We start from the raw sequence: 17034 nt of genomic DNA, 5'->3' as shown, positions 1-17034 counted from the left end.
GCCTCCCTGCCGTTCACTCACTCTGTCTTTGTTTCATTCTCTCCTTCCACAACACTCCTTCTAACTCACTCGCTCTATCACTTGTATTTTTGCCCTTGCTCTGCATTCTATAGTGGAAACAGCTCTTGAATGAAGCATCTGAAAATGACGTGACATAAAATTTAAAACCTCCTTATTGGAAACCTAAAACATCACAAGACTTAATGTAACCCATTTCTTTCATAAAAAAGATTTTTAAAGTACCCCACAAAAGAAATATAAAACACCACGAGTGCTAGAAGAATATTACATTAACGTTAAAGATAGAATAGGGCAAATGCATTTGCAGTTGAAACTGAAGTTTGGTACTTATTCAGATATTATTTACATTGCCAATTTTTTGCTGAGATTCTAAAGGAACTGAGAGAGAAAATGGAATTCAAGTTTTGTCAGAAGTGGGATTTGAACCCACGCCTCCAGGAGAGACTGCGGCCTTAACGCAGCGCCTTAGACCACTCGGCAATCCTGACCCCATGCTGCTTTTTAATCTAAAGAAGGGTGAGAAAGATATTAGGAACCAAAAAATGCACAGAGCTTAGGCCAATAGTGGCTAGAGCAAGAAAAAAACTCACTGCACTCTTCCAAGAAGACAATCCTATAAGCCACTGCGAGGGAAATGATCATATTTCTCAAGAAAAAAATTATAGTAAACACAGGACTGTCAGGAGTGGGATTTGAACCCACGCCTCCAGAGGAGACTGCGACCTGAACGCAGCGCCTTAGACCACTCGGCCATCCTGACTTGCTTTCCCAGCATCTTCCAGAGGCCAGACAGCCATGCAGGTGAGGTACTGAAAAGGAATGCCCTCAATTTATTTATCCTATTATATGCACTTCCAACAGATCTTTGAACAATCTGTACAGAGCAGGACCTATGGAGAACTCTTTAGAACTTTGAGGCGAACAAAGAGAAAGTGCTATTCACCAGCCACTTGAACGTTTCAAAGCTGCTTTGAAATTGAGACAATAGCCACCTCTTGGCTGGCTAAAGCAATTTCAACAAGGGATCTCAAAGTCACAACATAGGGTGGAGTATGCAAATTTAAGCAGCCCCTGATCAAAGCCCTAAGGAAATTGCTGTAAGTGTGCTGGAGTCCAGTTGTCTACCAGATGCATGGCATTCTTCCAAATTTGCAGGGCCCGTCTTGCCAGGGCATACAAGAGCATGACTCTTCCAGATGACCTCTTACATGGGTCCTATGCTCATTTGGTAAGGATTGCGCTTTGTCAGCAAGACGTTATAGAACCTAAATATATGAGAAACCCCATCTCTCTTGACAAGAGGAGAACGGAATAACGTGCCAGGTGAAGACCAACAGATGCAACTTCCATCAGATGTTAACCTGATAAAGGAGATTAAATCTCCAAAAGGTATGTCAGAAGTGGTATTCAAACCCACGCCTCCAAAGGAGACTGTGGCCTAAACACAGCACCTTAGACCTCTCGGCCATCCTGACAGTATAGGCTTTTAAAAAATGAATAAAAGTTACTCAGAAACGTCTACCTCCATGCAAGCCTGAAATAATTTAAACCTTCAAACACAAGGTGCAACTTTATGCACAGGACAATAAACACAGAAGAACACATACGAAAGCACTTTATTTCACAGGTATACAGTTTTCATGCTTTTAGAACACCACATACCTCTCACCAGCTATTTAGGGTCCTGTATCCGACTCACAACATTTCCTTGCCTGCGACCTCTCTCTCTACACAAACAACTACAGCACAGGAAGTAGGAAGGCAATAGGTGGGGCAGTTTATGCAAATTTATGCTGCCAATGTGCCTTGCAGATTCATGCAGGATTTCTAGATCCTTGCTGGATACAAGAGAGTAGGCCTTGTTCCAGATAAACTATCCCTAGCAGGGAAAGTCTGAGCACAGGCACTCTTTTGCTCTTTAGCCCCTGGCCTGGGACTCACCCTCACTTGCTGAGGCGTGAAATTCTGCATACCAACTTTGCACAGAAGGTATGTTTGTGGTTGTTTGGGGATGGGTGGGAGGTCAAGAGCAGGGAAAAGCAGGTCTCCTTCACTACTAGACTCCTCTTCTATGCCTCCCTGCCATTCACTCACTCTGTCTTTGTTTCATTCTCTCCTTCCTCAACACTCCTTCTCACTCACTCGCTCTATCACTTGTATTTTTGCCCTTGCTCTGCATTCTATAGTGGAAACATCTCTTGAATGAAGCATCTGAAAATGACGTGACATAAAATTTAAAACCTCCTTATTGGAAACCTAAAACATCACAAGACTTAATGTAACCCATTTCTTTCATAAAAAAGATTTTTAAAGTACCCCACAAAACAAATATAAAACACCACGAGTGCTAGAAGAATATTACATTAACGTTAAAGATAGAATAGGGCAAATGCATTTGCAGTTGAAACTGAAGTTTGGTACTTATTCAGATATTATTTACATTGCCAATTTTTAGCTGAGATTCTAAAGGAACTGAGAGAGAAAATGGAATTCAAGTTTTGTCAGAAGTGGGATTCGAACCCACGCCTCCAGGAGAGACTGCGGCCTTACACAGCGCCTTAGACCACTCAGCCATCCTGACCCCATGCTGATTTTTCATCTAAAGGGTGAGAAAGATATTAGGAACCAAAAAATGCACAGAGCTTAGGCCAATAGTGGCTAGAGCAAGAAAAAAACTCACTGCACTCTTCCAAGAAGACAATCCTATAAGCCACTGCGAGGGAAATGATCATATTTCTCAAGAAAAAAATTAGAGTAAACACAGGACTGTCAGAAGTGGGATTTGAACCCACGCCTCCAGAGGAGACTGCAACCTGAACGCAGCGCCTTAGACCACTCAGCCATCCTGCCTTGCTTTCACAGCATCTTCCAGAGGCCAGACAGCCATGCAGGTGAGGTACTGAAACGGAATGCCCTCAATTTATTTATCCTATTATATGCACTTCCAACAGATCTTTGAACAATCTGTACAGAGCAGGACCTATGGAGAACTCTTTAGAACTTTGAGGCGAACAAAGAGAAAGTGCTATTCACCAGCCACTTGAACGGCTCAAAGCTGCTTTGAAATTGAGACAATAGCCACCTCTTGGCTGGCTAAAGCAATTTCAACAAGGGATCTCAAAGTCACAACATAGGGTGGAGTATGCAAATTTAAGCAGCCCCTGATCAAAGCCCTGAGGAAATTGCTGTAAGTGTGCTGGAGTCCAGTTGTCTACCAGATGCATGGCATTCTTCCAAATTTGCAGGGCCCGTCTGGCCAGGGCATACAAGAGCATGACTCTTCCAGATGACCTCTTACATGGGTCCTATGCTCATTTGGTAAGGATTGCGCTTTGTCAGCAAGACGTTATAGAACCTAAATATATGAGAAACCCCATCTCTCTTGACAAGAGGAGAACGGAATAACGTGCCAAGTGAAGACCAACAGATGCAACTTCCATCAGATGTTAACCTGATAAAGGAGATTAAATCTCCAAAAGGCATGTCAGAAGTGGGATTCGAACCCACGCCTCCAAAGGAGACTGTGGCCTAAACACAGCGCCTTAGACCTCTCGGCCATCCTGACAGTATATGCTTTTAAGAAATGAATAAAAGTTACTCAGAAACGTCTACCTCCATGCAAGCCTGAAATAATTTAAACCTTCAAACACAAGGTGCAACTTTATGCACAGGACAATAAACACAGAAGAACACATACGAAATCACTTCATTTCACAGGTATACAGTTTTCATGCTTTTAGAACACCACATACCTCTCACCAGCTATTTATGGTCCTGTATCCGACTCACAACATTTCCTTGCCTGCGACCTCTCTCTCTACACAAACAACTACAGCACAGGAAGTAGGAAGGCAATAGGTGGGGCAGTTTATGCAAATTTATGCTGCCAATGTGCCTTGCAGATTCATGCAGGATTTCTAGATCCTTGCTGGATACAAGAGAGTAGGCCTTGTTCCAGATAAACTATCCCTAGCAGGGAAAGTCTGAGCACAGGCACTCTTTTGCTCTTTAGCCCCTGGCCTGGGACTCACCCTCACTTGCTGAGGCGTGAAATTCTGCATACCAACTTTGCACAGAAGGTATGTTTGTGGTTGTTTGGGGATGGGTGGGAGGTCAAGAGCAGGGAAAAGCAGGTCTCCTTCACTACTAGACTCCTCTTCTATGCCTCCCTGCCGTTCACTCACTCTGTCTTTGTTTCATTCTCTCCTTCCACAACACTCCTTCTCACTCACTCGCTCTATCACTTGTATTTTTGCCCTTGCTCTGCATTCTATAGTGGAAACATCTCTTGAATGAAGCATCTGAAAATGACGTGACATAAAATTTAAAACCTCCTTATTGGAAACCTAAAACATCACAAGACTTAATGTAACCCATTTCTTTCATAAAAAAGATTTTTAAAGTACCCCACAAAAGAAATATAAAACACCACGAGTGCTAGAAGAATATTACATTAACGTTAAAGATAGAATAGGGCAAATGCATTTGCAGTTGAAACTGAAGTTTGGTACTTATTCAGATATTATTTACATTGCCAATTTTTAGCTGAGATTCTAAAGGAACTGAGAGAGAAAATGGAATTCAAGTTTTGTCAGAAGTGGGATTCGAACCCACGCCTCCAGGAGAGACCGCGGCCTTAACGCAGCGCCTTAGACCACTCGGCCATCCTGACCCCATGCTGCTTTTTCATCTAAAGGGTGAGAAAGATATTAGGAACCAAAAAATGCACAGAGCTTAGGCCAATAGTGGCTAGAGCAAGAAAAAAACTCACTGCACTCTTCCAAGAAGACAATCCTATAAGCCACTGCGAGGGAAATGATCATATTTCTCAAGAAAAATATTAGAGTAAACACAGGACTGTCAGAAGTGGGATTTGAACCCACGCCTCCAGAGGAGACTGCGACCTGAACACAGCGCCTTAGACCACTCGGCCATCCTGACTTGCTTTCTCAGCCTCTTCCAGAGGCCAGACAGCCATGCAGGTGAGGTACTGAAAAGGAATGCCCTCAATTTATTTATCCTATTATATGCACTTCCAACAGATCTTTGAACAATCTGTACAGAGCAGGACCTATGGAGAACTCTTTAGAACTTTGAGGCGAACAAAGAGAAAGTGCTATTCACCAGCCACTTGAACGGCTCAAAGCTGCTTTGAAATTGAGACAATAGCCACCTCTTGGCTGGCTAAAGCAATTTCAACAAGGGATCTCAAAGTCACAACATAGGGTGGAGTATGCAAATTTAAGCAGCCCCTGATCAAAGCCCTAAGGAAATTGCTGTAAGTGTGCTGGAGTCCAGTTGTCTACCAGATGCATGGCATTCTTCCAAATTTGCAGGGCCCGTCTGGCCAGGGCATACAAGAGCATGACTCTTCCAGATGACCTCTTACATGGGTCCTATGCTCATTTGGTAAGGATTGCGCTTTGTCAGCAAGACGTTATAGAACCTAAATATATGAGAAACCCCATCTCTCTTGACAAGAGGAGAACGGAATAACGTGCCAGGTGAAGACCAACAGATGCAACTTCCATCAGATGTTAACCTGATAAAGGAGATTAAATCTCCAAAAGGCATGTCAGAAGTGGGATTCGAACCCACGCCTCCAAAGGAGACTGGGGCTTAAACACAGCAGCTTAGACCTCTCGGCCATCCTGACAGTATAGGCTTTTAAGAAATGAATAAAAGTTACTCAGAAACGTCTACCTCCATGCAAGCCTGAAATAATTTAAACCTTCAAACACAAGGTGCAACTTTATGCACAGGACAATAAACACAGAAGAACACATACGAAAGCACTTTATTTCACAGGTATACAGTTTTCATGCTTTTAGAACACCACATACCTCTCACCAGCTATTTAGGGTCCTGTATCCGACTCACAACATTTCCTTGCCTGCGACCTCTCTCTCTACACAAACAACTACAGCACAGGAAGTAGGAAGGCAATAGGTGGGGCAGTTTATGCAAATTTATGCTGCCAATGTGCCTTGCAGATTCATGCAGGATTTCTAGATCCTTGCTGGATACAAGAGAGTAGGCCTTGTTCCAGATAAACTATCCCTAGCAGGGAAAGTCTGAGCACAGGCACTCTTTTGCTCTTTAGCCCCTGGCCTGGGACTCACCCTCACTTGCTGAGGCGTGAAATTCTGCATACCAACTTTGCACAGAAGGTATGTTTGTGGTTGTTTGGGGATGGGTGGGAGGTCAAGAGCAGGGAAAAGCAGGTCTCCTTCACTACTAGACTCCTCTTCTATGCCTCCCTGCCGTTCACTCACTCTGTCTTTGTTTCATTCTCTCCTTCCACAACACTCCTTCTCACTCACTCGCTCTATCACTTGTATTTTTGCCCTTGCTCTGCATTCTATAGTGGAAACATCTCTTGAATGAAGCATCTGAAAATGACGTGACATACAATTTAAAACCTCCTTATTGGAAACCTAAAACATCACAAGACTTAATGTAACCCATTTCTTTCATAAAAAAGATTTTTAAAGTACCCCACAAAAGAAATATAAAACACCACGAGTGCTAGAAGAATATTACATTAACGTTAAAGATAGAATAGGGCAAATGCATTTGCAGTTGAAACTGAAGTTTGGTACTTATTCAGATATTATTTACATTGCCAATTTTTAGCTGAGATTCTAAAGGAACTGAGAGAGAAAATGGTATTCAAGTTTTGTCAGAAGTGGGATTCGAACCCACGCCTCCAGGAGAGACTGCGGCCTTACACAGCACCTTAGACCACTCGGCCATCCTGACCCCATGCTGCTTTTTCATCTAAAGGGTGAGAAAGATATTAGGAACCAAAAAATGCACAGAGCTTAGGCCAATAGTGGCTAGAGCAAGAAAAAAACTCACTGCACTCTTCCAAGAAGACAATCCTATAAGCCACTGCGAGGGAAATGATCATATTTCTCAAGAAAAAAATTAGAGTAAACACAGGACTGTCAGAAGTAGGATTTGAACCCACGCCTCCAGAGGAGACTGCGACCTGAACGCAGCGCCTTAGACCACTCGGCCATCCTGACTTGCTTTCCCAGCATCTTCCAGAGGCCAGACAGCCATGCAGGTGAGGTACTGAAAAGGAATGCCCTCAATTTATTTATCCTATTATATGCACTTCCAACAGATCTTTGAACAATCTGTACAGAGCAGGACCTATGGAGAACTCTTTAGAACTTTGAGGCGAACAAAGAGAAAGTGCTATTCACCAGCCACTTGAACGGCTCAAAGCTGCTTTGAAATTGAGACAATAGCCACCTCTTGGCTGGCTAAAGCAATTTCAACAAGGGATCTCAAAGTCACAACATAGGGTGGAGTATGCAAATTTAAGCAGCCCCTGATCAAAGCCCTAAGGAAATTGCTGTAAGTGTGCTGGAGTCCAGTTGTCTACCAGATGCATGGCATTCTTCCAAATGTGCATGGCCCGTCTGGCCAGGGCATACAAGAGCATGACTCTTCCCGATGACCTCTTACATGGGTCCTATGCTCATTTGGTAAGGATTGCGCTTTGTCAGCAAGACGTTATAGAACCTAAATATATGAGAAACCCCATCTCTCTTGACAAGAGGAGAACGGAATAACGTGCCAGGTGAAGACCAACAGATGCAACTTCCATCAGATGTTAACCTGATAAAGGAGATTAAATCTCCAAAAAGCATGTCAGAAGTGGGATTCGAACGCACGCCTCCAAAGGAGACTGTGGCCTAAACACAGCACCTTAGACCTCTCGGCCATCCTGACAGTATAGGCTTTTAAGAAATGAATAAAAGTTACTCAGAAACGTCTACCTCCATGCAAGCCTGAAATAATTTAAACCTTCAAACACAAGGTGCAACTTTATGCACAGGACAATAAACACAGAAGAACACATACGAAAGCACTTTATTTCACAGGTATACAGTTTTCATGCTTTTAGAACACCACATACCTCTCACCAGCTATTTAGGGTCCTGTATCCGACTCACAACATTTCCTTGCCTGCGACCTCTCTCTCTACACAAACAACTACAGCACAGGAAGTAGGAAGGCAATAGGTGGGGCAGTTTATGCAAATTTATGCTGCCAATGTGCCTTGCAGATTCATGCAGGATTTCTAGATCCTTGCTGGATACAAGAGAGTAGGCCTTGTTCCAGACAAACTATCCCTAGCAGGGAAAGTCTGAGCACAGGCACTCTTTTGCTCTTTAGCCCCTGGCCTGGGACTCACCCTCACTTGCTGAGGCGTGAAATTCTGCATACCAACTTTGCACAGAAGGTATGTTTGTGGTTGTTTGGGGATGGGTGGGAGGTCAAGAGCAGGGAAAAGCAGGGCTCCTTCACTACTAGACTCCTCTTCAATGCCTCCCTGCCATTCACTCACTCTGTCTTTGTTTCATTCTCTCCTTCCACAACACTCCTTCTCACTCACTCGCTCTATCACTTGTATTTTTGCCCTTGCTCTGCATTCTATAGTGGAAACCTCTCTCGAATGAAGCATCTGAAAATGACGTGACATAAAATTTAAAACCTCCTTATTGGAAACCTAAAACATCACAAGACTTAATGTAACCCATTTCTTTCATAAAAAAGATTTTTAAAGTACCCCACAAAACAAATATAAAACACCACGAGTGCTAGAAGAATATTACATTAACGTTAAAGATAGAATAGGGCAAATGCATTTGCAGTTGAAACAGAAGTTTGGTACTTATTCAGATATTATTTACATTGCCAATTTTTAGCTGAGATTCTAAAGGAACTGAGAGAGAAAATGGAATTCAAGTTTTGTCAGAAGTGGGATTCGAACCCACGCCTCCAGGAGAGACTGCAGCCTTAACGCAGTGCCTTAGACCACTCGGCCATCCTGACCCCATGCTACTTTTTCATCTAAAGGGTGAGAAAGATATTAGGAACCAAAAAATGCACAGAGCTTAGGCCAATAGTGGCTAGAGCAAGAAAAAAACTCACTGCACTCTTCCAAGAAGACAATCCTATAAGCCACTGCGAGGGAAATGATCATATTTCTCAAGAAAAAAATTAGAGTAAACACAGGACTGTCAGAAGTGGGATTTGAACCCACGCCTCCAGAGGAGACTGCGACCTGAACGCAGCGCCTTAGACCACTCGGCCATCCTGACTTGCTTTCCCAGCCTCTTCCAGAGGCCAGACAGCCATGCAGGTGAGGTACTGAAAAGGAATGCCCTCAATTTATTTATCCTATTATATGCACTTCCAACAGATCTTTGAACAATCTGCACAGAGCAGGACCTATGGAGAACTCTTTAGAACTTTGAGGCGAACAAAGAGAAAGTGCTATTCACCAGCCACTTGAACGGCTCAAAGCTGCTTTGAAATTGAGACAATAGCCACCTCTTGGCTGGCTAAAGCAATTTCAACAAGGGATCTCAAAGTCACAACATAGGGTGGAGTATGCAAATTTAAGCAGCCCCTGATCAAAGCCCTAAGGAAATTGCTGTAAGTGTGCTGGAGTCCAGTTGTCTACCAGATGCATGGCATTCTTCCAAATTTGCAGGGCCCGTCTGGCCAGGGCATACAAGAGCATGACTCTTCCAGATGACCTCATACATGGGTCCTATGCTCATTTGGTAAGGATTGCGCTTTGTCAGCGAGAAGTTATAGAACCTAAATATATGAGAAACCCCATCTCTCTTGACAAGAGGAGAACGGAATAACGTGCCAGGTGAAGACCAACAGATGCAACTTCCATCAGATGTTAACCTGATAAAGGAGATTAAATCTCCAAAAGGCATGTCAGAAGTGGGATTCGAACGCACGCCTCCAAAGGAGACTGTGGCCTAAACACAGCACCTTAGACCTCTCGGCCATCCTGACAGTATAGGCTTTTAAGAAATGAATAAAAGTTACTCAGAAACGTCTACCTCCATGCAAGCCTGAAATAATTTAAACCTTCAAACACAAGGTGCAACTTTATGCACAGGACAATAAACACAGAAGAACACATACGAAAGCACTTTATTTCACAGGTATACAGTTTTCATGCTTTTAGAACACCACATACCTCTCACCAGCTATTTAGGGTCCTGTATCCGACTCACAACATTTCCTTGCCTGCGACCTTTCTCTCTACACAAACAACTACAGCACAGGAAGTAGGAAGGCAATAGGGGGGGCAGTTTATGCAAATTTATGCTGCCAATGTGCCTTGCAGATTCATGCAGGATTTCTAGATCCTTGCTGGATACAAGAGAGAAGGACTTGTTCCAGATAAACTATCCCTAGCAGGGAAAGTCTGAGCACAGGCACTCTTTTGCTCTTTAGCCCCTGGCCTGGGACTCACCCTCACTTGCTGAGGCGTGAAATTCTGCATACCAACTTTGCACAGAAGGTATGTTTGTGGTTGTTTGGGGATGGGTGGGAGGTCAAGAGCAGGGAAAAGCAGGTGTCCTTCACTACTAGACTCCTCTTCTATGCCTCCCTGCCATTCACTCACTCTGTCTTTGTTTCATTCTCTCCTTCCACAACACTCCTTCTCACTCACTCGCTCTATCACTTGTATTTTTGCCCTTGCTCTGCATTCTATAGTGGAAACAGCTCTTGAATGAAGCATCTGAAAATGACGTGACATAAAATTTAAAACCTCCTTATTGGAAACCTAAAACATCACAAGACTTAATGTAACCCATTTCTTTCATAAAAAAGATTTTTAAAGTACCCCACAAAACAAATATAAAACACCACGAGTGCTAGAAGAATATTACATTAACGTTAAAGATAGAATAGGGCAAATGCATTTGCAGTTGAAACTGAAGTTTGGTACTTATTCAGATATTATTTACATTGCCACTTTTTAGCTGAGATTCTAAAGGAACTGAGAGAGAAAATGGAATTCAAGTTTTGTCAGAAGTGGGATTCGAACCCACGCCTCCAGGAGAGACTGCAGCTTTAACGCAGCGCCTTAGACCACTCGGCCATCCTGAACCCATGCTGCTTTTTCATCTAAAGGGTGAGAAATATATTAGGAACCAAAAAATGCACAGAGCTTAGGCCAATAGGGGCTAGAGCAAGAAAAAAACTCACTGCACTCTTCCAAGAAGACAATCCTATAAGCCACTGCGATTGAAATGATCATATTTCTCAAGAAAAAAAGTAGAGTAAACACAGGACTGTCAGAAGTGGGATTTGAACCCACACCTCCAGAGGAGACTGCGACCTGAACGCAGCGCCTTAGACCACTCGGCCATCCTGACTTGCTTTCACAGCATCTTCCAGAGGCCAGACAGCCATGCAAGGGAGGTACTGAAAAGGAATGCCCTCAATTTATTTATCCTATTATATGCACTTCCAACAGATCTTTGAACAATCTGTACAGAGCAGGACCTATGGAGAACTCTTTAGAACTTTGAGGCGAACAAAGAGAAAGTGCTATTCACCAGCCACTTGAATGGCTCAAAGCTGCTTTGAAATTGAGACAATAGCCACCTCTTGGCTGGCTAAAGCAATTTCAACAAGGGATCTCAAAGTCACAACATAGGGTAGAGTATGCAAATTTAAGCAGCCCCTGATCAAAGCCCTGAGGAAATTGCTGTAAGTGTGCTGGAGTCCAGTTGTCTACCAGATGAATGGCATTCTTCCAAATTTGCAGGGCCCGTCTGGCCAGGGCATACAAGAGCATGACTCTTCCAGATGACCTCTTACATGGGTCCTATGCTCATTTGGTAAGGATTGCGCTTTGTCAGCAAGACGTTATAGAACCTAAATATATGAGAAACCCCATCTCTCTTGACAAGAGGAGAACGGAATAACGTGCCAAGTGAAGACCAACAGATGCAACTTCCATCAGATGTTAACCTGATAAAGGAGATTAAATCTCCAAAAGGCATGTCAGAAGTGGGATTCGAACCCACGCCTCCAAAGGAGACTGTGGCCTAAACACAGCGCCTTAGACCTCTCAGCCATCCTGACAGTATAGGCTTTTAAGAAATGAATAAAAGTTACTCAGAAACGTCTACCTCCATGCAAGCCTGAAATAATTTAAACCTTCAAACACAAGGTGCAACTTTATGCACAGGACAATAAACACAGAAGAACACATACGAAAGCACTTTATTTCACAGGTATACAGTTTTCATGCTTTTAGAACACCACATACCTCTCACCAGCTATTTAGGGTCCTGTATCCGACTCACAACATTTCCTTGCCTGCGACCTCTCTCTCTACACAAACAACTACAGCACAGGAAGTAGGAAGGCAATAGGTGGGGCAGTTTATGCAAATGTATGCTGCCAATGTGCCTTGCAGATTCATGCAGGATTTCTAGATCCTTGCTGGATACAAGAGAGTAGGCCTTGTTCCAGATAAACTATCCCTAGCAGGGAAAGTCTGAGCACAGGCACTCTTTTGCTCTTTAGCCCCTGGCCTGGGACTCACCCTCACTTGCTGAGGCGTGAAATTCTGCATACCAACTTTGCACAGAAGGTATGTTTGTGGTTGTTTGGGGATGGGTGGGAGGTCAAGAGCAGTGAAAAGCAGGTCTCCTTCACTACTAGACTACTCTTCTATGCCTCCCTGCCGTTCACTCACTCTGTCTTTGTTTCATTCTCTCCTTCCACAACACTCCTTCTCACTCACTCGCTCTATCACTTGTATTTTAGCCCTTGCTCTGCATTCTATAGTGGAAACAGCTCTTGAATGAAGCATCTGAAAATGACGTGACATAAAATTTAAAACCTCCTTATTGGAAACCTAAAACATCACAAGACTTAATGTAACCCATTTCTTTCATAAAAAAGATTTTTAAAGTACCCCACAAAACAAATATAAAACACCACGAGTGCTAGAAGAATATTACATTAACGTTAAAGATAGAATAGGGCAAATGCATTTGCAGTTGAAACTGAAGTTTGGTACTTATTCAGATATTATTTACATTGCCAATTTTTAGCTGAGATTCTAAAGGAACTGAGAGAGAAAATGGAATTCAAGTTTTGTCAGAAGTGGGATTCGAACCCACGCCTCCAGGAGAGACTGCGGCCTTAACTCAGCGCCTTAGACCACTCGGCCATCCTGACCCCATGCTGCTTTTTCATCTAAAGGGTGAGAAATATATTAGGAACCAAACAATGCACAGAGCTTATGCCAATAGTGGCTAGAGCAAGAAAAAAACTCACTGCACTCTTCCAAGAAGACAATCCTATAAGCCACTGCGAGGGAAATGATCATATTTCTCAAGAAAAAAAGTAGAGTAAACACAGGACTGTCAGAAGTGGGATTTGAACCCACACCTCCAGAGGAGACTGCGACCTGAACGCAGCGCCTTAGACCACTCGGCCATCCTGACTTGCTTTCACAGCATCTTCCAGAGGCCAGACAGCCATGCAGGTGAGGTACTGAAAAGGAATGCCCTCAATTTATTTATCCTATTATATGCACTTCCAACAGATCTTTGAACAATCTGCACAGAGCAGGACCTATGGAGAACTCTTTAGAACTTTGAGGCGAACAAAGAGAAAGTGCTATTCACCAGCCACTTGAACGGCTCAAAGCTGCTTTGAAATTGAGACAATAGCCACCTCTTGGCTGGCTAAAGCAATTTCAACAAGGGATCTCAAAGTCACAACATAGGGTGGAGTATGCAAATTTAAGCAGCCCCTGATCAAAGCCCTAAGGAAATTGCTGTAAGTGTGCTGGAGTCCAGTTGTCTACCAGATGCATGGCATTCTTCCAAATTTGCAGGGCCCGTCTGGCCAGGGCATACAAGAGCATGACTCTTCCAGATGACCTCATACATGGGTCCTATGCTCATTTGGTAAGGATTGCGCTTTGTCAGCGAGAAGTTATAGAACCTAAATATATGAGAAACCCCATCTCTCTTGACAAGAGGAGAACGGAATAACGTGCCAGGTGAAGACCAACAGATGCAACTTCCATCAGATGTTAACCTGATAAAGGAGATTAAATCTCCAAAAGGCATGTCAGAAGTGGGATTCGAACGCACGCCTCCAAAGGAGACTGTGGCCTAAACACAGCACCTTAGACCTCTCGGCCATCCTGACAGTATAGGCTTTTAAGAAATGAATAAAAGTTACTCAGAAACGTCTACCTCCATGCAAGCCTGAAATAATTTAAACCTTCAAACACAAGGTGCAACTTTATGCACAGGACAATAAACACAGAAGAACACATACGAAAGCACTTTATTTCACAGGTATACAGTTTTCATGCTTTTAGAACACCACATACCTCTCACCAGCTATTTAGGGTCCTGTATCCGACTCACAACATTTCCTTGCCTGCGACCTTTCTCTCTACACAAACAACTACAGCACAGGAAGTAGGAAGGCAATAGGTGGGGCAGTTTATGCAAATTTATGCTGCCAATGTGCCTTGCAGATTCATGCAGGATTTCTAGATCCTTGCTGGATACAAGAGAGAAGGACTTGTTCCAGATAAACTATCCCTAGCAGGGAAAGTCTGAGCACAGGCACTCTTTTGCTCTTTAGCCCCTGGCCTGGGACTCACCCTCACTTGCTGAGGCGTGAAATTCTGCATACCAACTTTGCACAGAAGGTATGTTTGTGGTTGTTTGGGGATGGGTGGGAGGTCAAGAGCAGGGAAAAGCAGGTGTCCTTCACTACTAGACTCCTCTTCTATGCCTCCCTGCCATTCACTCACTCTGTCTTTGTTTCATTCTCTCCTTCCACAACACTCCTTCTCACTCACTCGCTCTATCACTTGTATTTTTGCCCTTGCTCTGCATTCTATAGTGGAAACAGCTCTTGAATGAAGCATCTGAAAATGACGTGACATAAAATTTAAAACCTCCTTATTGGAAACCTAAAACATCACAAGACTTAATGTAACCCATTTCTTTCATAAAAAAGATTTTTAAAGTACCCCACAAAACAAATATAAAACACCACGAGTGCTAGAAGAATATTACATTAACGTTAAAGATAGAATAGGGCAAATGCATTTGCAGTTGAAACTGAAGTTTGGTACTTATTCAGATATTATTTACATTGCCACTTTTTAGCTGAGATTCTAAAGGAACTGAGAGAGAAAATGGAATTCAAGTTTTGTCAGAAGTGGGATTCGAACCCACGCCTCCAGGAGAGACTGCAGCTTTAACGCAGCGCCTTAGACCACTCGGCCATCCTGAACCCATGCTGCTTTTTCATCTAAAGGGTGAGAAATATATTAGGAACCAAAAAATGCACAGAGCTTAGGCCAATAGGGGCTAGAGCAAGAAAAAAACTCACTGCACTCTTCCAAGAAGACAATCCTATAAGCCACTGCGATTGAAATGATCATATTTCTCAAGAAAAAAAGTAGAGTAAACACAGGACTGTCAGAAGTGGGATTTGAACCCACACCTCCAGAGGAGACTGCGACCTGAACGCAGCGCCTTAGACCACTCGGCCATCCTGACTTGCTTTCACAGCATCTTCCAGAGGCCAGACAGCCATGCAGGTGAGGTACTGAAAAGGAATGCCCTCAATTTATTTATCCTATTATATGCACTTCCAACAGATCTTTGAACAATCTGTACAGAGCAGGACCTATGGAGAACTCTTTAGAACTTTGAGGCGAACAAAGAGAAAGTGCTATTCACCAGCCACTTGAACGGCTCAAAGCTGCTTTGAAATTGAGACAATAGCCACCTCTTGGCTGGCTAAAGCAATTTCAACAAGGGATCTCAAAGTCACAACATAGGGTAGAGTATGCAAATTTAAGCAGCCCCTGATCAAAGCCCTGAGGAAATTGCTGTAAGTGTGCTGGAGTCCAGTTGTCTACCAGATGAATGGCATTCTTCCAAATTTGCAGGGCCCGTCTGGCCAGGGCATACAAGAGCATGACTCTTCCAGATGACCTCTTACATGGGTCCTATGCTCATTTGGTAAGGATTGCGCTTTGTCAGCAAGACGTTATAGAACCTAAATATATGAGAAACCCCATTTCTCTTGACAAGAGGAGAACGGAATAACGTGCCAAGTGAAGACCAACAGATGCAACTTCCATCAGATGTTAACCTGATAAAGGAGATTAAATCTCCAAAAGGCATGTCAGAAGTGGGATTCGAACCCACGCCTCCAAAGGAGACTGTGGCCTAAACACAGCACCTTAGACCTCTCAGCCATCCTGACAGTATAGGCTTTTAAGAAATGAATAAAAGTTACTCAGAAACGTCTACCTCCATGCAAGCCTGAAATAATTTAAACCTTCAAACACAAGGTGCAACTTTATGCACAGGACAATAAACACAGAAGAACACATACGAAAGCACTTTATTTCACAGGTATACAGTTTTCATGCTTTTAGAACACCACATACCTCTCACCAGCTATTTAGGGTCCTGTATCCGACTCACAACATTTCCTTGCCTGCGACCTCTCTCTCTACACAAACAACTACAGCACAGGAAGTAGGAAGGCAATAGGTGGGGCAGTTTATGCAAATTTATGCTGCCAATGTGCCTTGCAGATTCATGCAGGATTTCTAGATCCTTGCTGGATACAAGAGAGTAGGCCTTGTTCCAGATAAACTATCCCTAGCAGGGAAAGTCTGAGCACAGGCACTCTTTTGCTCTTTAGCCCCTGGCCTGGGACTCACCCTCACTTGCTGAGGCGTGAAATTCTGCATACCAACTTTGCACAGAAGGTATGTTTGTGGTTGTTTGGGGATGGGTGGGAGGTCAAGAGCAGTGAAAAGCAGGTCTCCTTCACTACTAGACTACTCTTCTATGCCTCCCTGCCGTTCACTCACTCTGTCTTTGTTTCATTCTCTCCTTCCACAACACTCCTTCTCACTCACTCGCTCTATCACTTGTATTTTAGCCCTTGCTCTGCATTCTATAGTGGAAACAGCTCTTGAATGAAGCATCTGAAAATGACGTGACATAAAATTTAAAACCTCCTTATTGGAAACCTAAAACATCACAAGACTTAATGTAACCCATTTCTTTCATAAAAAAGATTTTTAAAGTACCCCACAAAACAAATATAAAACACCACGAGTGCTAGAAGAATATTACATTAACGTTAAAGATA

At 43.3% G+C, this 17034-nt stretch overlaps 14 non-coding genes across 14 annotated transcripts; all 14 read right to left on the bottom strand.

Annotated features, from left to right (window-relative positions):
- Positions 1 to 698: 698 nt before the first annotated feature.
- Positions 699 to 781, bottom strand: TRNAL-CAG (transfer RNA leucine (anticodon CAG)). Its single transcript has one exon. It is a non-coding gene; the product is annotated as a tRNA-Leu (tRNA).
- A 2722-nt stretch (positions 782 to 3503) lies between these two features.
- TRNAL-UAG (transfer RNA leucine (anticodon UAG)) lies at positions 3504 to 3586 on the bottom strand. The gene has a single exon. It is a non-coding gene; the product is annotated as a tRNA-Leu (tRNA).
- Positions 3587 to 4610: 1024 nt separating this feature from the next.
- TRNAL-AAG (transfer RNA leucine (anticodon AAG)) lies at positions 4611 to 4693 on the bottom strand. Its single transcript has one exon. It is a non-coding gene; the product is annotated as a tRNA-Leu (tRNA).
- Positions 4694 to 4879: 186 nt separating this feature from the next.
- On the bottom strand, positions 4880 to 4962 carry TRNAL-CAG (transfer RNA leucine (anticodon CAG)). Its single transcript has one exon. It is a non-coding gene; the product is annotated as a tRNA-Leu (tRNA).
- Positions 4963 to 8791: 3829 nt separating this feature from the next.
- On the bottom strand, positions 8792 to 8874 carry TRNAL-AAG (transfer RNA leucine (anticodon AAG)). The gene has a single exon. It is a non-coding gene; the product is annotated as a tRNA-Leu (tRNA).
- A 186-nt stretch (positions 8875 to 9060) lies between these two features.
- On the bottom strand, positions 9061 to 9143 carry TRNAL-CAG (transfer RNA leucine (anticodon CAG)). Its single transcript has one exon. It is a non-coding gene; the product is annotated as a tRNA-Leu (tRNA).
- Positions 9144 to 10882: 1739 nt separating this feature from the next.
- TRNAF-AAA (transfer RNA phenylalanine (anticodon AAA)) lies at positions 10883 to 10966 on the bottom strand. The gene has a single exon. It is a non-coding gene; the product is annotated as a tRNA-Phe (tRNA).
- A 185-nt stretch (positions 10967 to 11151) lies between these two features.
- TRNAL-CAG (transfer RNA leucine (anticodon CAG)) lies at positions 11152 to 11234 on the bottom strand. The gene has a single exon. It is a non-coding gene; the product is annotated as a tRNA-Leu (tRNA).
- A 632-nt stretch (positions 11235 to 11866) lies between these two features.
- Positions 11867 to 11949, bottom strand: TRNAL-UAG (transfer RNA leucine (anticodon UAG)). The gene has a single exon. It is a non-coding gene; the product is annotated as a tRNA-Leu (tRNA).
- Positions 11950 to 12973: 1024 nt separating this feature from the next.
- TRNAL-AAG (transfer RNA leucine (anticodon AAG)) lies at positions 12974 to 13056 on the bottom strand. Its single transcript has one exon. It is a non-coding gene; the product is annotated as a tRNA-Leu (tRNA).
- Positions 13057 to 13242: 186 nt separating this feature from the next.
- Positions 13243 to 13325, bottom strand: TRNAL-CAG (transfer RNA leucine (anticodon CAG)). The gene has a single exon. It is a non-coding gene; the product is annotated as a tRNA-Leu (tRNA).
- Positions 13326 to 15064: 1739 nt separating this feature from the next.
- On the bottom strand, positions 15065 to 15148 carry TRNAF-AAA (transfer RNA phenylalanine (anticodon AAA)). The gene has a single exon. It is a non-coding gene; the product is annotated as a tRNA-Phe (tRNA).
- A 185-nt stretch (positions 15149 to 15333) lies between these two features.
- TRNAL-CAG (transfer RNA leucine (anticodon CAG)) lies at positions 15334 to 15416 on the bottom strand. Its single transcript has one exon. It is a non-coding gene; the product is annotated as a tRNA-Leu (tRNA).
- Positions 15417 to 16048: 632 nt separating this feature from the next.
- Positions 16049 to 16131, bottom strand: TRNAL-UAG (transfer RNA leucine (anticodon UAG)). Its single transcript has one exon. It is a non-coding gene; the product is annotated as a tRNA-Leu (tRNA).
- Between the last annotated feature and the right edge of the window lie 903 nt (positions 16132 to 17034).

Source organism: Triturus cristatus, unplaced genomic scaffold (assembly GCF_964204655.1).
Source record: "Triturus cristatus unplaced genomic scaffold, aTriCri1.1 SCAFFOLD_262, whole genome shotgun sequence".
NCBI lineage: Eukaryota > Metazoa > Chordata > Amphibia > Caudata > Salamandridae > Triturus > Triturus cristatus.
The sequence above is the reverse complement of the archived record's forward strand: the minus strand, read 5'-3'. Positions and strand labels throughout refer to the sequence as shown.